At 46.2% G+C, this 22,033-nt stretch overlaps 1 pseudogene; it reads left to right on the top strand.

Annotated features, from left to right (window-relative positions):
* Positions 1-54: 54 nt before the first annotated feature.
* On the top strand, positions 55-509 carry LOC116824270 (NADH dehydrogenase [ubiquinone] 1 alpha subcomplex subunit 3 pseudogene; annotated as a pseudogene).
* Positions 510-22,033: the final 21,524 nt, after the last annotated feature.

A 22,033-nucleotide genomic window follows, 5' to 3' on the forward strand; every position in this document is an offset into this window, starting at 1 on the left:
CCCCCGCATGCCGCCCCAAGCACCGCTGGGGCCTTCAGCCGCCCCTGTCCTTAAACATCTGCTGCAGCGGCTGGAGGGAAGATAGCGGCGCCGAGCAAGATCGGCGCCTTCCTGAAGAACGCCTGGGCCAAGGAGCCCGTCATCACCGTGTCCTTCGCCATCGGCAGCCTGGCCGCCGTCACGCCGCTGCTCAGCCCCTACACGAAGTACTCCGGCTTGATCAACCGAGCGACGCCCTACGTGCACCCAGTGCCTGTGCGAGACGATGGCAACATGCCCGACATCCCCTCCCACCCCTGCGACAAGGAAGGGCCCACCCTGGACTGGCTGAAGAAGCTGTGACATGGCCGGGGCCCTAGGGGGGAGTCGCCAGGACACGCTGACTGCAGAGGGAGCCTTCCCCCAGGCAGGGTCAGCGCGCTGTCCCCTGCTGGCTACAGGGGGGCTGGTTCTCTCTGCCTCCCCCCCATGGATGTAATAAAGGTTTTGACTTAAAAAAAAAAAAAAAAGCATTCCGATGGCTTGGGTGCCCTAACTATGCATTTCCTTGACATATGACATATGGAATAAGGATCCAATCCTCACAAGGGGCTTTACTCTGCGTAGCTAATATGTACTCTCAAACTCATCTCATTGCAGTTTTTACCTGAGAATTTTGTTTTTAATTTATTACAAAATTCACCCATGAACACTGAACAAGAAATTTGTTTCTGGTGTTCCCATCACTATGTATTTTTTGCACAGGCTTCCTTTCATGCCCTTCTTCATTCGTCGCCTCCCCCCCTTTTATTTTAAACAATGAGTTGGCTATGTGGTTGTGGAAGTCCCTCCTACCCTATCCTTCTTTAGACATATGTATATTTTGGTGCCATCTGCCATTTTGGGGAAAGCAAGACTTAAATTTTATATGATTTAGCCTTACTGGAAACATTAAAATACATTGGAATAAATATAGATTTCATGATGTTCCTAATTTTTAAGAGGCAATATGCTTTTTATGAAGGTCGTACAATTCTAAATAATGGTTATTAAATAATTGCAAAGGCCACAAAAGAGAAGTGAGAGAGAAAAAATAGGGCTGTCAAGTGATTAAAAAATTAAACAATAATAGAATATCATTTATTTAAATATTTGTGGATGTTTTCTACATTTTCATATATATTGATTTCAATTACATCACAATACAAGAAGGATACAGTGCTCACTTATATTTTTGATTACAAATATTTGCACTGTAATAAACAAAATAGATAGTATTTTTCAATTCACCTAATACAAGTACTGTAGTGCAATCTCCTTACCATGAAAGTTGAACTTACAAATGTAGAATTATGTACAAAAAAACCTGTATTTAACAATGTAAAACTTTAGAGCCTTCAAGTCCACTCAGTCCTACTTCTTGTTCAGCCAATTGCTCAGACAAGTTTGTTTTCATTTGCGGAAGATAATGCTACCTGCTTCTTGTTTACAATGTCACCTGAAAGTGAAACGAGGCATTTGCATGGCACTGTTGTAGCTGGTGCTGTGAGATATTTACATGTCAAATGCACTAAAGATTCATATGTCTCTTGATGCTTCAGTCACCATTCCAGAGGACGTGTCCATGCTGATTATGGGTTCTATGCGATAATGATCCAAAGCAGTGCAGACCAACACATGTTCATTTTCATCATCTGAGTCACATGCCAACAGCAGAAGGTTGATTTTCTTTTTGGTGGTTTGGGTTCTGTAGTTTCCTCATCAGAGTATTGCTCTTTTAAGACTTCTGACAGCATGCGCCACACCTCGTCCCTTTCAGATTTTGGAAGGCACTTCAGATTCTTAAATCTTGGATTGAGTGCTGTAGCAATCTTTAGAAATTTCACATTGGTACCTTCTTTGCATTTTGTCAAATTTGCAGTGGAAGTGTTCTTAAATGAACATGTGCTGGGTCATCATCCGAGACTGCTATAACATGAAATATATGGCAGAATGCAGGTAAAACAGCAAGAGATATACAATTCTCCCCCAAAGAGTTCAGTCACAAATGTAATTTATGCATTTTTTTAAATGAGCATTATCAGTATGGAAGTATGTCCTCTGGAATGAAGGCCAAAGCATGAAGAGGCATATGAATCTTTAGCACATCTGGCACATAAATATTTTGCGATGCCAGCTACAAAAGTGCCATGTGAATGCCTGTTCTCACTTTCAGGTGACATTGTAATTAAAAAGTGGGCTGCATTATCTCCCAAAAATGTAAATAAACTTGTTTCTCTTAGCAATTGGCTGAGCAAGAAGTAGGTCTGAGTGGACTTGTAGGCTCTAAAGTTTTATATTGTTTTGTTTTAGAGTGCAGTTATGTAACAAAAAATACATTTGTAAGTTGCATTTTCATGATACAGAGATTGCACTACAGTACTTATATGAGGTGAGTTGAAAAATACTATTTTATCATTTTACAGTGCAAATATTTGTAATAAAAAAATAAAGTGAGCAGTGTACACTTTGTATTCTGTGTTGTAATTGAAATCGATATATTTGAAAATGTAGAAAAATATCCAAAATATTTAATTCATTTTAATTGATATTCTATTGTTTAACAATGTGATTAATCATGATTATTTTTAAAATCGTTATTAATTTTTTTGAGTTAATCACATGAGTTAACTGCAATTAATGACAGCCCTAAAAATATATATATATTATATAACCTTAGAATGAGTAACACTGAACTGGGCACAATGATCCTACAGCCACCTTTCGGACATGTACCAGATTTCAAAAAAAAATTTTAAAAAAGCACAGAAAGGAAAAAAGGCAAAGAAAGAAAAGAGAACAGCACCTCACCCCACAGATTTTCACCAGCCAAATGACAGAAACTCCTGTGAGCTTGCAACAACTCCATACCACACCAGCTGAGCCAACTGCAGGGCATTCTTAAATGATGTGATTTTTTGTGGAATCATACATCATAAAATATTAAATTCCATTACTTTTTCCAGACCCAGTCTGAAGATTTTTTCGTCCTCTGTGGTCTTTTATGGAATTATTTATTGAAACATATTATAAAGGTAAATTAAAGGTAAAATGCTGATCAAAAGGAGCATACATGTAGACTTCTTTATCAAGCATTTTACAAAACCAATATACATTTAGCAATGTCTTATATATTTATTTAAATCTTTAAATCTTTATTTAAATCAGGAATAAAATTCAAACCAACTTGCATATTATTTTATAGACAAACCACCTTAAGTATACATTCAAAGTAGTTTTATATCTATAGATTAAAAAAAACAGAACGGCATGTCATTGTCTATGCCAGTGGTCCCCAAACTTTTCAGTTGCGCCCCCCCCCCGCACACTCCGCATGAGCCAGGGCAGGGAGCAGGGGTGGAGAGGGAATGCACGGACAGGGTCAAGGGGGCTGAGGCGGGGGCTGCAGCTGGGGGCTGGTCTGGGGCCGGGAATGGAGCCATGGCTGGGAATGGAGCTGTGGCCAGGAGCTGAGGGTGGAGGTGAGACTGGGGCATAAGCGCTGACTTCCCCTCTGCCTGGTGGGTGCTTGACCCTGCCCCTAGCCTCGCCCCGCCCCTGCACTGCCTCTTTCCATCCTTGTACTGCCCTCAGCCCACTCCCATTCTACTCCTTCCCAAAGTCCCTGCCTCACCCCGCCTTTTCCCATCCCAGCCCTGCCCCCTTCCCGCCCCCATCCCAGCCCTTTCCCCAAGTCCCCGCCCCTGCTTCTTCTCCGCCTCCTCTACTGAGGGCACTGTGTCCCCGCTCCTTCTCTTCCCTCCCGGAAAGTACAAAGTGCCGCCAGACAGCTGTGAGGCGGCAGGGTGGTGGTGGTGCGGGAAGCGCTTGGAGGGAGGGGGAAGAGTTGGGATGTGGTGCACTTGGTGGCGGGGGAGAGAAGGAGGGAGGGAGCTTGGCTGCCAGTGGGTGCGGAGCACCTGTTGATTTTTCCCCATGAGTGCTCCAGCCTCAGAGCACCCACAGAGTCAGTGCCTATGGACTGGGGTCAGGAGCGAAACCATGGCCGTGGGCGGAGGTTGGTGGCAGGAGCGGAGCTGTAGCTGGGAGCCGGGGCCAGGGCAGAGCTGGGTTAGAGTGGGGCTGGGTCATGCTCCCTCCCTGGCCCCCCTCAAATGTTTCTCCATGCCACTGCGCCACAGTTTGGGGACCACTGATCTATGCCAACAGTCATAGATCATGGTGATATCAGAGGTAATTCACCAATTGCCACCTTTCCTTTACAGGTAATTTGCATGCAACAATTTTGCTGGTGGTAATGAATCAATCTGCACAGATGGTAGATTACTTGGCCCAACTGCCACAGTTTTTCACAGCTTGATTTGCTGCCTGTATGCCTCAGTACAAGCTCCCCAATGCAACTCACACTCCCAAACATAGCCACCGGCAGGACCACCACAATCAGCCCACACAATAACTCCAAACACCCCTCATTCACAAATCAACACAAATCTCCCAGCATAAACACGCACTCACCCAAATCATCACTTTAAAGCAGTGGTCCCCAACGTTTTCTGGGTGGTGGGCGCCAGACAATGAGCCACCGAGGACCGTGGCCAGCGGACAAGCATCCGCCAAAATGCCGCCGAGAAGTGGCAACGTCAAGAGGTGTCGGTGCCGAAAATCAGCAGCATTTTGGCAGTGACGCCTCTTGATGATGTGGCATTTCAGCGGCTGCTTGTCCATCAGCCAGTACGCAAGCGCACACAGATGCCCTGGCGTGAGCCATGGCATCCATGGGCACCGCGTTGGGGACCACTGCTTTAAAGTTTCTTAGAGCTGCCTGCCCAGGGAGTGGGGGAGCCCAGAGAGATACCTTCCTGGAGAACTGGGCAGTGGAGTCCAGAACCTTCCACCCACACTGCCTTCATAATTTATATAAAATACAGAGAAAAGGTGCTAATTGCTTTCCAAAGGACAGGCAGCAAGGGAGCTACACATTCATATCTTGCAGGATTATGCTCACCCTTCCATGCACACAGCACCAATGTCCAGCCCCTCCAGAACGCCAAGGCCAGACGTTATTTGACTTATACAAAGCCCTGTGATAAAATGCATCACTGCCTTAACATTGGTAGCAATATTTACACAGCTATCTACAAAACAATTACTTGTTTCCATTTTATTGAGGCAGCCCCAAAAATTACCTGATATAAAACTTCACATTATGCAACCCACACATCTCCTGGGTGTGGTGTTCTGTCCCAACTAGTGGCACCGAGACCACTTATAGATTAATGAGTCTGCTACAGCCTTAGCTAATGAACATGTGGCTTTTGGTTCATGCAGTACAGGCTCATGCATTTAGCTTCCAGGAGTCCCAGGTTTGATCCTGCTTGCCAATGGCCGTGGTCTGTTGGTGTTTCAATTATAAAGTGGGAGGCAGGGGGGTCTCACGTGCTGAGAAAGGGACGTGGGCATGCAACTAAAGAGGGCAAACCGGCGGGGAAGAAGAAGCAAGGGATTGGAATGAAGGGGAGGGTCATCGCAAGTACATCACAGGCATGGAGCAAAAAACAGGGTGGGTTCAAAAGCAACTGAAGCAAAAGGGAGGAAATGGGGGTGGCAACCACACCCGAATCGCAGGACAAGGGCAGGGCAAACAAACTGATCAAGGACTAAAAAGCAGAACAGAGCAAATAGGGCGGTAGAAGAGGAATGGGGGGGGGCAGGCAGCAAAAGGAAAGGGGGCAAGCAGCTGCAACGGCAGGGCAGGGGGTGAAGCAGGGAAAAGGGGGCCTGCCAGCCAAATGCAGCAGGGGAAGGGGGACAAGGCCAAGGGACAGGGCCGGCGCTTCCATTTAGGCGGCCTAGGCTATCGCCTAGGGCGCCAGGATTATTGGTGGGCGGCATTTTGCCGGAGGGGGCGGCAGGCAGCTCCGGTGGAGCTGCCGCAGTCGTGTCTGCGGAGGGTCCGCTGGTCCGCGGCTCCGGTGGAGCTGCCGCAGTCGTGCCTGTGGACAGTCGGCTGCTCCTGCGGCTCCGGTGGACCTCCCGCAGGCACCACTGCGGCAGCTTCACTGGAGACGCGGACCAGTGGACCCTCCGCAGGCATGACTGCGGCAGCTCCACCGGAGCCCCAGGACCAGGGCGCGGGGTGGCGAAATTTCCATGTGCCTAGGGCGCTAAAACCCCTAGCACCGGTCCTGCCAAGGGAGAGAAGAGGAAACGCGCACCCACAGGCACCCGAAAAACAAGTGCCTGCTCGCTGCTGCTACTGTCCCCAGATGGGAAAAAGGACAGAGCAAACTGCTGGGCTGGGGAGCAGAGAACAGAACCAGATGGTAATTGGGAAGGTGGAGGGAGTGGTGGTGGCAGTAAGGGAGTGGACAGACCAGGGGGAGGGCTCCACTCCCCCAGCTCCCCACTACAATGGCACCTACCAGCACAGAAACAAAGATGTTACAAACCCCTTCCACAAAGCAGGGCCTCCTCCACTCCCTCCTCAGCTCCAGAAGCAGCAGCAAGGGCAGCAGCAACCCAGCCAGGGGAGGCCCCAAAAATGAAGGGAAAAGTGGGGCCTTGCACTCCCTTCTGAGGGTCAAACCAGTAGGGTCCTCCCCACAGCAGCAGCAGCAGCCAGGGGGCAACCAGCCAGCAGAACGGCCGCAAAAGAGTGGAAGGCAGGTATCTCTGCCCTCAGAACAAGCGAGTCTTTTCTCCCTGGATAAGGTAACAGGGGCAGTTAAAGAACAAGCAGGACCTTGCTGGAACCAGTGAAGGCAGGCAGGCTAATTAGGACAGTTTGCAGATGACACTAAACTTGGAGGAGTGGTAGATACGGTGAAGGACAGGGATAGGGTCCAGAGTGATCTAGACAAATTAGAGGATTGGGCCAAAAGAAACCTGATGAGGTTCAACAAGGACAAGTGCAGAGTCCTGCACTTAGGACAGAAGAATCCCATGCACTGCTACAGACTAGGGACTGAATGGCTAGGCAGCAGTTTTGCAGTTTGGCTTAAATGAATTGTGCAACATGCAAAAAACCACAACCAAGCAAAAATTCCTCTAAATGCAGTTTCCATGGGTTGCAGGCTCAGCACTTCTAAATTGTGAAGAAAGTTTTAGAGTCCAGGATACAAGGGATATGCATACGCAAGCAGGGAATCACACCCAGCTTATAGTGTAGATGTAGCCAGAGGCAGTCCTGCCCCAGAGAGCTTCCAATCTAGCATTTAGAAAATACATAGCAGGTGAAGACAGACAGACAATCAGGGCAAATATGGGGGGTCGAGGTGGGAGGACAAGATAACAGTAGAGAGAGGAGCATTTGCACTGGTAATCGTGTTGGTAGTCAGAGTGGTCTCTAGCCATTGGTAGTCTCCTGCTGACCCAATGCCAGAAGCAGTGATTTGTAGACATTATGGCAAAGGTAGATTTTTTTTTTAAAGATGGTATTAGGCCAGTCTGTATGTACATCACTGCAGCAGTGCAGCTGTACTGACACAGCTGCGCCACTGCAGCACGGCTGGTGAAGGTGCTGTATGCTGAGCTATCCCATCAACACAAAACACACACCTCCATGGGCAGCAGAAGCTGTGTTGGCAGGGGAAGCTCTCCCACCGACGTAGCGCTGTCTGTGCACATTAATGTTTATGCGTTCATAATTAATGTCGCTCATGGTGGTCATTTATTCACACCCTTGAGCGACATAATTTATGCCGGCAGAGAGGGGTGGCTCTAGGCATTTTGCTGCCCCAAGCACGGTAGGCGGGCTGCCTTCGGCGGCTTGCCGGCAGGAGGTCTGGCGAAGCCGTGGGACCAGCGGACCCTCCGCAGGCATGCCTGCGGGAGGTCTCGTGAAGCCGCCCTTGTGGCGCCGGCAGAGCGCTCCCCACAGCTTGCCGCCCCAAGCACGCACTTGACGTGCTGGAGCCTGGAGCTGCCCCTGCTGGCAGAAGTTGTAGTGTAGTATAGACATAGCTTTTGGTGGTGGCTTTGTGAATTTTGACAGAGCTCTTCCCAAGCACAGGGCATGGCATGGGAAAATGTGGGCATTTTTATTTCTGGAGTTAGAGGAGCTGAAAAACACAATGCCAAGGGAGACATGATTGCAACCTTAGACTGCCACCTCTTTTGATATACATGGTGGGGTGGAATTAAGGTTTCATTGGCACAGATTTGAGATGGCCACATTAAACACTGCTTAGTCATTCATTGGTTAAGCAATGCTTTCATGCAAAATAAACGGAAGAACTCTGATACGTAATAGATCAGCCTTTTGCAATGTGAGGGACCACAACTTTCCAGGAAATTGACTTGCCGTAAAAACATACACCACTAGGTGTCACTTCCTCTACAGATTATCCACCCCAACTCCCTGTTAATGAGTGAAAGGGTTAGAAATGGTGATAAGGAGAATCTCTGATCAGAAAGTTCTGTTATTTTTTTCTGAGCATACATCTGTGGCTTTGTACTCAGATTCTATTTTTTTCTATTTCCAGGGAGAAAAACTATACATAAACTATCATTAAAACAGAAGATATATCAGTAATTTACAGGTAAACAAACATCACAAAGAATGATACAATTATCCCCAAAATCAAGCATTACAAATGCAGGAAATTCAGAGTCAAAACTTAACATGATTGGATTTCTGTTACGTTATCGAAAAACACAATCAAGATTTCAAGATCCTCCACTCAGCCCTGTAACGATGGTACGAGTAGGGTTGCCAACTTTCTACTGGCACAAAACTGAACACCATTGCCCTGCCCATGCCCTGCCCCTCCTGAATCTCTGTCCATGCCCCACCCCTTCTCTGAGGCCCTGCACCCACTCACTGCATACTCTCCCCATCCTCACTCACTCATTTTCACTGGGCTGGCTTAGGGGGATGGGGGTGCACAAGGGGGTGAGGGCTCCGTCTGAGGGTGCAGGCTCTGGGGTGGGCCCTGGGACGAGGGGTTTGGGATGCAGGAGGAAGATCTGGGCTGGGGGTGGAGCCGAGGGGTTCAGAGTATGGGAGGGGGCTCTGGGCTGAGGCAGGGGATTGGGGTGTGAGAGGAGGTAAGGGATCTGGGCTGGGGGTGTGGGTTCCAGGGTGAGGCCAGAAATGGGGGGGTTCAGGGTGTGGGAGGGGGCTCCAGGCTTAGGCAGGGGGTTGGGGTGCATGTATGAGTGAGGGCTCTGGCTGGGGGTACAGGCTCTGATGTGAGGCCAAGGATGAGGGATTTGGGGTGCAGGAGGGGGTTCTGGGCTGAGACTGAGGGGTTCAGACAGGGATCTGGGCTAGGGCAGGGGGTTGGGGAGTGAGGGCTCCAGCTGGGGGTGTGGGCTCTGGGGTGGAGCTGGAGATGAGGGGTTTGGGGTACAGGAAGGTGCTCTGGGCTGGAACTGAGGGGTTCGGAGGGCGGGAGGGGACCAGGTCTGGGGTAGAAGCAGCTTGATGCTGTCCTCAAACTGTGCGTGTCAATTTTAAGGCTCCACATGACCTACTAGTTCCAAAAGAAAATTCATAGATCTGGACTAATACAGCAGCACAACATGATGGAGTCTCAGCAACAGAGCAAGTAACAAGGCGTAGGAGGCCTCTCTGTTTTCCACACTGGTATTTTTACCATGTGTCTTATGGTTGCATCTAGAGGCCTCAGTCAGGGATCAGGGCCCCACTGGATTGTGCTAAGCACTACACACACACGTGCACATACACACAGAATGAAAGGACTCTTGCAGTCCCAAAGAGCTCACAATCTAAGTAGCAGGAAGATCTTTGTTCATATAACCTGGGATGAAAGGACAGATTCTCATCTCAGACATCCAGTGCACAGGACAGTGCCCTTCAAAATGTGCGTGGCATGTGCTATTCACTGACACATGCAATATGATCTGAAGCAAACTGCTCAAGCCAGAATCATCCCTGAGGTCAATGCAGGTACACCGGGGACGAATTGGGCCCATCACGTTTACCAGCATTGGTTTAGTAGCATGGACCCAGAGTAGTTTTTCTGTCTCCCTCGCTCCCAGAACTTAGCTACTGTGGAACACAACATTGTACCGACACTTGGAGGGTTAAGCAGATCAGTAAGGGTTCATGGTAAGACCAGCACTAGAAATGCCAGCCTTCTGGTTACACTAAGGGCATGGCCTGTCTTTCAATCTGTCCAAGCAAAGTTATTCCCCTCAAAGCATTATCAGGATTTAGCAGCCTTGGGGAGCTTTTTATTCTGTGGAGCTTCTCCAGACGGAAAGAGGCAAGGTCTTTGCTAAAGGATCTGCCTGTCCATTCCCCCCACCCCCCAACAGGGTTTCGACCCTGAGCCAGTGGGATAAAAGATGTTGCAGATTTAACAGCAGGTGTCAGCCAACAACTGAGATTAACCATAAGTGTTACCTTGGAGAATCTATTATAATGTAAGGATAATGACCCCCCCAAAATATGTCATTTTGAAAATCAAAGTATAATGATCAGTAGGAAAAAAACAGCTGCTGTTGAGGAACAGAACAAATATGAGCTCAAGCCTACAATGCTTACTTCCACAAAATTCCTACTGAAGGCTATTTCCCTGAGCAAGGACTGCAAGGTCTGGTTCACTAGCAATAAGTGATGTAGCAAGCAGGCAAAGCCTCTCCAGGGGTAGCCAACCTATGGCACGCGAGCTGATTTTCAGTGGCACTCACATCGCCCGGGTCCTGGCCCCCGGTCCAGGGAGCTCTGTATTTTAATTTAATTTTAAATGAAGTGTCTTAAACATTTTAAAAACCTTATTTACTTTACATACAACAATAGTTTAGTTATATATTATAGACTTATAGAAAGAGACCTTCTAAAAATGTTAAAATGTGTTACTGGCACACGAAACCTTAAATTAGAGTGAATAAATGAAGACTCGGCACAGCACTTCTGAAAGGTTGCCAACCCCTGACCTAGTCAAACACCAGTGTGTGTCGCTCCTAGAATCTGAGCCTCTTTCTCTAGCCACTCATCATGCTACGGGCTCAGACTATATATGGGCTTCATTTTTATGACAGACATATATTGGCAAGACTTTTAAAGAGGCATCCTCAAAATTGCTTGGCAAGTGGAGCTAAAAATGAAAAGCTGTGTTTTACTGTGTTTTATTTCTGCTCAGTACTATGTTGTTCACTTGCACTATATCAGTGTCAGGTACCGAAAGACACCACCATCAATTCATTAACAGCTTAATTGGCATTGTAAAGAAAACACATAATTGGGGCTTGACTTTAGTCATGCACAAAAGTTTACAGACACACTGGGGAGGAAAAGGTGAATCACAGTTTTAATAAATACCTTGGAAGCTGTTCCTTGAGGCAAAACAGATTTATTAATTACTATTCTTATAATAAATAATAATTACACATACTTTACAGCCTCTTATAAATGAGGAAACAGTAATGTGTCATGATGCCATTACCAAGAACTCACATAAGAATATCACAAATTGTATCAATATTTGACATTAGGGCTGAATGCTGAACAGCATCTGCTATACATTAGGGTGGGCTGAACATTTTCCATTCAATCATTTGTTTGATGGAAAACTGGGTTTTTCTTTAAATGAACATTTTCTCAGCAAGTATCTGCTTTCTTCAAAAAATTTACACATTTTTGTTGGAAAACCAATAACTTGAAAACTGATTTTGGCAACCTTCAGCTGAAAATTTTTCAGTTTTTGGACAAAAATCAACATTTTTCAATGAAAATTCTGATTAAAATCAAAACAGCTTTCATTTTCATCAACATTTTCTGCAGGGAAAAAAAAACATTTTCTGACCAGCTCTAAATATTCATACTGTGGTCTTGGGCCACTGGGACGTCTCACAGAAAAGTCCCATGAGAGTTCCCAGTGGCTAGTAATGACCCACTGACATAACATCCTGTGTTTTGGCTCTGGAGAGCTACTGGACCCACTGAATAGGCACACTGTGGTTGGCCCTTGTGCGGGTGAACAGGGGGAAAGGAAGGACCAAGGGTCCTCTGCCCCAGTCTTGAGCACCTATACAAGGCCAGACAGAATGGGCCAGACTTTCAAGTGCGTAACAGCCAATGCGCACAACCCTAACCTCGCCTTGATTGTGGGTGTTGGCTCTATTGAAAATCCCAGTTCAATGTGGTTTGGCAGTAGACCCAGCTCCCTCCTAGGGCCAGCATTGGCACCAGCTGCCTGAAAGAGGGTGAGCAGAGCAGAAGAGCTGAACATGAAAGGGAAAGGGCATGGCAGTTGCCACACCAATACAATACACATTGCTCCTCCTGGGCATTCTGGCTACCTCCAGCCAGTGGGGACTACCAGAGCAGAACAAAGAGCAGAAATATTAGCAGATCTAGTTCACAAACAGAGCAGTAGAAGTGGCCAGTAAATTTGAGATATTGCTAACACCACTGATCACTCTTCTACCTCTAGTGGTCCCACTGGGGCTCTGCATCTCTTTTTCCCAATCTGTATAATAGGATTCATGCGATCTGCCCATCTCTGGGAAGTGTTTTGATATACACAATTACTGTTAGAGGAGATCAGTAATAAATGGCTCTAATGGTCTTAAATCCATATTTTTAGAAAACCTCACATTCCCTTTCTCCACCCCTGCATTCTCAATCTGCGGGTCAGTCTGTCTGCAAATTGCACCAATTTTGATGAATTTATCATTTTTTAACAGTGACAATATATAATTTAAAGTCCTTTCACTGCTATTTTCTTTTCTTCTTTCTCACACACTCTCCCCTTTCCTTTGGCAGTTCTACCTGACGCAATGAGAAGTGACAAGCTGTAATTTTCCTTTCTGCTTTAGATTTTGGTTATATACCAATAGAGGACATTAGCTCCGAGGGTTTCCTGAGATTAGATAGTGACTCATCCAGAATACTGTATCTACATGACTGTATTGTCTCCTATTCCAGGAAAGACAAACCCCATACCAAACAACTCTCTTTCTATAGGAGAAGTGTGTAGTAAGGCATGGGGTATCCAGGAGAGTGACCCCATGATAGAAGAGGGGTGCTAAGGTGCAGCGTGAGTAGGACCCCCATGAACAGGTTGGTGGGTACACAAACAAGTGCTCAAAATGAGCATTCCAGGAACAAAGAAGAGTGCAAATGCTTTCGCTGATATTTATCACTGAAAGCTGGGAGGGCTTTAGGGATGTATGGACGGAATTTTTAGGGTGATGATCAATCTGTGATGTGAAGGGCTATGAGTTCCTGCAGTGAGTGACTCCCATTACTGGAGAGAAGAACTGAGGTTCCTTGGGATGACTGACCTCTACTATTGTTTAGATGCCCAGGGGCTAGTGGCCCTTTTGCTCAGGACTGAGGCTTGCTGGGGTAAATTACCTCCCCAGTGAAAAGAGAAGGAGAATGCGCCCTGGGCGAGAGGTTGACCATGACCAGAGGGGGCTAAACATGAAGGGCCTCTTCAGTTCCATACCATGGTTTTTTAATTAATATTCCACATATGTTTTTTTCAAACAGAAAATGCTCTTCTCATCACAGAGAGTCATCACAGGACAAGTATGAGCTGTTCCTGAGGAACAGGAGGGCAAGAAAAGGTGGCAACACTAAACAACACATACCCATCTCAGTAAAGTGTTAGAAACCTACAGAGAAAAATTAGTATATAGAGGCTATGTATGATTATTATTAACACATTATATGACTTACACCAAAACAAGTAGATTTGCACTGCCATGTAACTTGACTGATTTCACTGAAGTGTTAAAAAATTACGTCCCTCTTTGGCCTGAGATTGAGACCCAAAGTCGTTTTCTTGCAGAGGTTATAAAGGGTGTAAAAACAGCTGTTTAGAGTAGAATGGCATTAGCAACCTTGACTCTGCAGGTCTGATTATTAACATTTGTATTATCACTGTGTCTAGCAGCCCCAGTCCTGGAGCAGGGCCCCATTGTGCTAGGTGCTGTACAAAGACAGAAGAAAAAAACAGGTCGATTACAATCTAAGTGTAAGAGTATTACCATGAGGATCCCATTATCTAGACCTGGTCCTTTTTTTTTTTAAACTTAATATTTGTGGGTGAACTTATTGCTGGGGACAAGTGCTGCACTGACAGCACAGAGACTCAGGTTCTGTCTGCATCCCCAGAACAGGCAGCCGCCAGTCAAACTTCCACCAGCTGCCATGTTGTATTCTATTCTGGAGGAACCACCTCTAAGGAAAAGCGTAGTTCAGTCTCTGTTGCCTGTTTAGTCTTTAGCCTCTCTGTTTAGACTGTCAAGTGTTGTTTTCTTCATGTGGACACTTGCACACTGGGAACTAGATATAGAATACCAAAAGCATTTCACACAGGCCTTTCAAACAATTGTGACAGGGTAACTTTCATTCACTTATGACCTTACAAAGGTTTGTTATTATTTGTATTGAGGAAGTGCTTGTCAGTGCCAATGAAGATCAGGGCCCCGTTGTGCAAGGTGCTGTAAAACACACACTAAGAGACTTTCCTTGCCCCAAAGAACTTACAATCCAAATAGACAAGACAGCTATAAGATGTGACAAAGGAGGACTACCACTCCCATTTTACAGATGGAGGACTGTGGCACACTGCGATTAAGGGCTTTCCCTAGGTCACACATAGAATCAGTGGCAGAGGTGGAAAAGGAATGCAGATCTCCTGAGTCCTAGTCCAGAGTCTTATCAACAAGACTATCCTTGCCCTCTGGGAAAAAGCCTTATCAGTGTCAATGTAACTTAAGCACCTACTTAAAGATAAGCACATGGTTACAAGCTTTGCAGAATCAGGATCCAGGAAACTGGATTTGGAATGGTAATGTCAAGGTTAACCCATTCCCAAACTCTGAGCAATTCAGTCCTGATAACCTAGACTTATAGGATCAAATTTGCACCTCATGTAAGTGGGAGCAACTTTGCTGACTTCAATGAGTTGTATCTGCTTAAACCAATCTTGAATTTAACCATTCTGCATCCAAGCTGTTAGTCTTCAATAAAGTAACCTTACAATAATTGTGGTTTGATATGGTTACATTTTTAAAACTGTGGACCTAATTTTCCTATAGATCCCTGATAATTTCACCTGTGAATTTTAATAGGTCATTTTTTAAAACATATCTCATAATCTCTAGATTAAATGTACTTTTGGGATCTTTAATTTAAAGTGGAGACATTCCTCCACCTTGCTTATGCCAATTCACTTATGCTCATTAATGGGACCACATGCTTCTGGGATGAAACTCTGGTGTACAGGGCCGGCTCTAGCAATTTCGCCGCCCCAAGCATGGCGGCACACCGCGGGGTGCGGTCCGCCACTCGCCGGTCCCGCGGCTCCGGTGGACCTGCCACAGGCATTTCTGCGGACGGTCAGCTGGTCCCATGGCTCTGGTGGAGCTGCCACAGGCTTGTCTGAGGGAGGTCCACTGGAGCCGCGGGACCAGCGGACCATCTGCAGCCATGCCTGCGGCAGGTCCACCGGAGCCACCTGCCGCCCTCCCGGCAACCGGCAGAGTGTCCCCAGTGGCGTGCCACCCCAAGCATGCGCTTGGCGCGCTGTGGCCTGGAGCCGGCCCTGCTGGTGTATTAAAGCTGTTGTCACATAAGGAAATTCTGAAGTCACACCTAAGTTTAAGAGCTTTGCTTTGCAGCAATACTTAGTTGTCACTTCTTCTGACATCAACATTCCCATTTCCAATGCTTTGTCATGTTCACTGCTCATTATTTATGAGTGTCATTAGAGTTTCTATATTTGTGGTAGTTTGAGCAGAGTGTTGTGCCTGTTTCTCTACAGTCCTGTATCATTAGGGACTCTCTTAAAATCTAAAAGATTCCATTTTAAGAAGAAAAACCCCTTAGTGCACCACAAGAGAACTACGATCTTGGCTCAGAGTGAGTTTCAGTCACCCTTCCCAGGAATGTAGTTTCCCAGGCTAGAATAATAATGATTTACAGAGCACTCTTCATCCCAAAGCACTTGTAATCTAAGGCCTGGTCTACACTTGGGGATTGACGTACTTCGATCTACTTACTGTGGTGTTTTCACTGTGGTAGGTCGACTGCTGATGCTCCCCGTTGACTCAGCCTATTTTTCTCGCTCCAATGGAATACCTGAGTCAACGGGAGAGTGCTTGGTGGTCAATTTATCGCGTCTTCACTAGACACGATAAATTGACCCCCCGCTGGATCAATTGCTCCGGAGGTGAGTGTAGACATGCCCTAAGGTATTTATATGGTCCCCATCACAGCTGTATCTGAGCACCTCACAGTCTTTAATATATGTATCCTCCCAATGCCCCTGTGAGTTAAGACAGTGCTATTATCACCATTGTACAGATGAGGAATTGAGCCACAGAAAGAGGAAGTGATTTGCCCAGGGTCACACAAGACCTTGCATTTCTCTGGTACCTCCAGCAGCACAACGTCTGATAACACCGTTCTGGGGCACTGTATCCACGTTGATTCAGTGGGAAGAATGCCACCTTTTATTAATCATGTCTTTTAGGGTAGTGCCTAAGGGCCAACCAAGGATGAAACCCCATTGTGCCAGACACTGTACAAAGTAGTAAGTAGTCTCTGCCCTAAAGAGTTAACAATCTAAATAGACAAGACAGGCACAGGGAGGGGGAAGAGGTCTAACACAAGCAGAATGAACCATGTGATGGCAGCAAACAATGTATTAGTTCCACAACTTTTCTGGGGCAGGTTTAGTTAGGAGGGGTCAGCTAAATGAAAGGGAAGGGAAGTGGGGTAAGGCGGGCAGGGCAGGGGAGAAGAGGGTAAGAGGGGCAGATGTGGAGCAAAGCTGAAGTGAAGAGACTAAGGGAGGGGGAGAGGAAAGGTTGGAGCAAACAGCCCATCAGCACAGGCAGGGCAGAGAAAATTCAGTCAAAACTGAAAGTTAACTGAATGTCCCTGCTTTGGCTGATCCTGTCCTTAGTGTCTGGGGTCTGGCTCCTCTCTGCCATTTCCCCCCACAAGGTCACATGGAGGAGGGGGAGGCACCACCTGGATCCCAAAGTTGGTTGGGGAGGGGGATCTTCCCTGAAAAGTTGGGCACAGGTGTTGGCTTCCTCCAGGCCCCAGGGCTGCTCAAGTCCCTGCTCTGCCCCAGACCCTGCCCCCACCCACCCTCTTCCCTGAAGCCCCCAGTCAGCACTGCTTCTTTCTGCCCAATTCTGCTCTGTCCCTCGAGCACACTCCATCCCTGTTCCTCCCCGCCCCCAGAGCCTCCTGCATATCACAGAACAGCTGATCACTGGAGGCGCTGGGAGAGAGGGAGAGGAGTTAGTTGATCAGCAGGACTCTCGGTGGATGGGAGGTGCTGGTGGGAAGAGGGGAGCTGGCTGCCAGTGGGTGCTAAGCACTCACAAATTTTTTTTTGAAGGGGCTTCTACCCTGGAACACCCATAGAGTTGGCCCCTGATGATGATGATACTGATGGGCGATCACTTGTTACTGAGTATGACCATTTTCCACAGGAGTTATGGGTCTTCTGATGGCTAATAAGGCCAGTCCTTGAACCACAAGTTCTATTACAATGAGGGCAGATGTTTTCAGGCTCAGCAGGCTGTCAACCATGACTGGAGACCAGTCTCTATTTCCTCCTGCACTTCTTGTCCTCTTCGGCTTGTTGGCAAGCAAGTTCAAAATGCAGGGGACCACCACGTAGGACTTCACTCCATTTTAAACAATCCTGGGCAAGAGTCTCCCAAGTATCAATGCCAAAATTACATTTTTTTAGGTTGTCCTTCAGCAAGTCCTTATAACACTTCCATTGTCCACCCATGTTACAGTACCCTTCTTTCAGGAACAGGACCTGTTTTGGGAGGTGATGGTCTGGCATCCAGACAACATGACCAGTCCAGCGGAATTGCTGACGGATGATCATTGCCTCAATATTGGTGGTCTTTGCCTCTTCCAGAACACTAATATTGGTGTACCTGTCTTTCCATTTGATCTTTAGAATCTTACGAAGGCAGCATTGATGGTGCCTCTCAAGGACTTTCAAGTGGTGTCTATAGGTTGTCCATACAATGGTGTTGGGAAAATAACGGCTTGATAAACAAGAAACTCGGTGTCTGTTCAAATGTCGTGATCTTCAAAGACCTTGTGCCGTAAACGAGAAAAAGCTACACTGGCACAGCTCAGGCGATGTTGAATTTCTGCATCAATATATGCCTTGGATGAAAGATGACTTAAGAACATAACATAAGAACATAAAAACGGCCGTACTGGGTCAGACCAAAGGTCCATCTAGCCCAGTATCCTGTCTACTGACAGTGGCCAATGCTAGGTGCCCCAGAGGGAGTGAACCTAACAGGTAATGATCAAGTGATTTCTCTCCTGCAATCCATCTCCACCCTCTGACAAACAAAGGCTAGGGACCCCATTCCTCCAGTGCCACTCCATTGATTTTGATAGATGGGGCATGTAATACCTCATTTGGAAAGGGCTGATAGAGTACTTTAGTCTTCTTGATATTAAGAGTGAGACCAAAACATACGTAAGCATTGGCAAACACATTCAAGATAGTTTGAAGATCTCTCTCAGAGTGGGCAAAGATTGTGTTGTCACCAGCTTACTGAAGTTCTACAATAGATGTTGTGAAAATCTTACTCTTGGCTTTCAGCCTGCTAAGCCTGAGCAGCTTCCCATCCATTCTGTAAGTGATTTCAATGCCAGCTGTAAACTTTTCAGCAATTAGGTAAAGAATTACGGCAATAAAAACCGCAAGCATGATTGGAGCGATTATACAGCCCTGTTTGACTCCTGTTTGTACTTTGAAAGGTTCACTCTGGGAGCCAGTGCTGCTCAGAACAGTTGGTTTCATGTTATCATGAAGCAATTTTAGGACCTTGATGTATTTATCAAGAAATCCAATCTTAGAAAGTACAGTCCAGAGGACACGGCAATTCACTGAGTCAAAGGCTTTAGTTAGATCAATAAAAGCCATGTACAGTGATCGGCTTTGCTCCCGACACTTTTCTTGCAGCTATGCTACTGTGAAGATCATATCCGCAGTTCCACAACATGGTCAGAAACCACTCTGTGACTCTGGTAAAATTTCTTCTGAGGGGCAAAAGGCGGGTTGCAAGTATCCGCGCCAGCACTTTGCCTGCAATGCCTAGGAGGGAGATACCGCGATAAATTCCACAATCCATTTTATCCCCTTTCTTGAAGAGGCTGACAATCAAGGCATCACTCATTTCACTGGGTATCTCCTCCTTTATCCAGATTTTAAGGATAAGCAGGTAAAGCTGCCGAATTAGCTCTGGTCCACCATTTTTAAAGATTTCAGTGGGGATCCCATCTAGACATGCTGCCTTGTTGTTCTTCATCTGCATGGTGGCACTGTGTACCTTATACAAATTGGGAGGGTCTCCAAGCTCGTCCCTAAATGGTCTTTGAGGGATTTGCTCAAGGACTTCATCTACAACCATAGAATTATGGTTACGGAGATCTTCAAAATGTTCTTTCCAGCAAGAATTGATGGCTTCGCTGTCCTTCAGAAGTGTGGTTCCATCCTTAGAGCGAAGACAAATTGGCCCATAAACAGCCTAGGTGGCACTAAAGAAACCACATGTATTGTGAATGTCCACAAGATGTTGGCGTTCTTTTGCTTTCTCAGTCCACCATTTGTTTTTAAGTTCTCTGGTTTTATGTTGTACTTCCGCCCTCACCTTGGCCTGGGCGTCTCTCTTTATATTACAGTTTTATGTTCTGCCAAGCACAAAATGCCATTCTCTTCTCATTGATAAGTTGCTCAATTTCAGCATCATTCTCGTCAAACCAGTCCTAATGTTTTCTGGTTTGGTAGTCTGTGGTTTCCTCACAGGCATTGATAATTAGTGCTTTCAACTGGCTCCAATGTTCCTCAGTTTCTTCCGGAAACTCTGATGGAAGCTTTTCTTCTAAGACTGCTTGGAAGTGGTCACTTTAAATAGGGCCCTTCAAATTTTGAACCTTCAGCTTGCGCCTGACCTGCTTCTATTGCAGCCTCCATTTGGGAGAGATCTTAATTTTCATTGTGGATCAAATAAGGTGATGATCAGTCCAACAGTCATCAGCATTTGTCATTGCTCTTGTGAGAAGTACGTCACTATGATCTCGGGCACGGACTATGATGTAGTCGAGAAGATGCCAGTGCTTTGACCGTGGGTGTCTCCAAGATGTTTTGAACTTTTCCTTTTGTCAGAAAAGGGTGCTCGTAATAATAAGTTCATGTTCAGCACACTTGCTCAGGAGCAGAATTCTATTTGAATTGCTTTTGCCAACTCTTTCTTTCCCAATTGTTTCTTTCCACAGGTCTGAGTCTCGTCCCACATGTGCACTGAAATTCCCTAGAAGGATGATCTTGTCTTCTATAGAGATGTCCGATAAAATACTTTCCAACTGAGAATAAAAATCTTCCTTTACATTTTCATTGGCATCCAGTATTCGTGCACAGACGCTCACAATAGTTGCCTGTTGATTTCTGGTGAGCCTCAGTTGGAGTGTCATAGACCACTCATTGATGCCAACTGGTACCTCAGAGAGGCATCTTACGACCTTTTCTTTATAGCAAAACCCACTCCATGCAATTGGGGTTCATCTATAGATTTTACCTTGCAGAAATAGGTGTATCCTCCTTTCTCCTCCCTCACCTGTCCTTCATCAGCTCTTCTAGTTTCGGACAAAGCAGCAATATTGATGTTAAACCAACTCAATTCATGAGCAATAATGGCTGTACATCGCTCTGGTCGGTCACTATTTGAGTTGTCCATCAGCGTATGTACGTTCCAAGTTCCAGAGTTTAAAAGTTTCTTACATTTTCGACCGCTGAGGTGGTGATCCTGCTGGATGCGGCTATCCAGCCAGGAAAAACAGAGGCAAGACTATTTTTATGGTACCTTCTTTAATCCCCTCCTCATGTGGGGTGAGCCGAGTGGAGCCTAAAAAGGACTGCTCAGTAGTGGGTGCAGCTGCTGAGATGCTCGACCCATCTCAATCCTCGAGCAAGATGACTGTATTACACACCCACCGCCCATGTGTCGGTCTGTAACTAGGAACTTCCGGATTTCACTGTCCTGTTACCATTGCCACTCGCCAATTGCCACTGGACTTTTGACTTGTGCAAATGTTATTTTCTCAAAAACTGGAAGATGCCTGTGTGGCACTTCTTTTAAAGTGGGGAGACTGGTGCACAACAGTCACCACACTATCCTTGAAAGATAGAGGACTTGAAACCAATGGCATGGACACCATGATGATTGGAAATCCTCTATTTGCTGCAGCCTTCATCCACCTATGGCCCCTTTGACCAAGGGGATGTTGGGGCAAACCAACCCTCTTCAACTAGTCCACCATCCTCCTTCCTGTAGCATCTGGATTTTCCTTGGAAGTTTCCTATCCAAATCCTGACTCAGCTGATTCTGCTAAGCACGTGAGGTGCCAGCAAAAGGCAGCCTGCTTGCAGTTTTACCTGTCATCACAAGACCTACTGCAGAATACTGCAATTCCAGTAGTATAGAAAGAAGGGGAAAAATCAAAATAGCAAGTGCCCAAATTCTGCCATTCCTGGAATAGAAAAAGAAAAGACAATACGTGCTGTGTCTAATCAATCTGGACCATAAACTGCACTGTTTCTGAACCAGTACAGCACTGTGGGAAAGTTCCTCAGCCCCGGGGCAAGTCTTATTGTACTGTATTAATTTCCAGCAGCTGTTCACGTAACAAACAGCAGTATCCCAAGAGACCAGCTCAGTGTCTATGAAAAGATGTTGTTCTCATGCAAAGGAGTGTTGGTAGGTTCAACTTTTGTCTCTTTGAAAAAATGGCAATACTAGAAATACCCCAACATCTCTCAGTGGGAAATTGTGCAAATTTTTGACTTTTGGCTATTTCAGGAAGTGACCTGAGCAGTGAACCAACTGAAGATCCAAAAGACTTATTTAATGGCCCCGCTTTATTATTGAACTGCATTCCTCCTAGCTAGCTCCAGCTGGTGGCATTTAGCATTAAGCTTTTTTAGGGATTGTTTACAGGAGGAGTTATTGCAGAATAGTTATTCCTCATTAACTCCATGTGTGGACACTCCCATTCCAATGGGTTGAGCTA

Source organism: Chelonoidis abingdonii, chromosome 7 (assembly GCF_003597395.2).
Source record: "Chelonoidis abingdonii isolate Lonesome George chromosome 7, CheloAbing_2.0, whole genome shotgun sequence".
NCBI lineage: Eukaryota > Metazoa > Chordata > Testudines > Testudinidae > Chelonoidis > Chelonoidis abingdonii.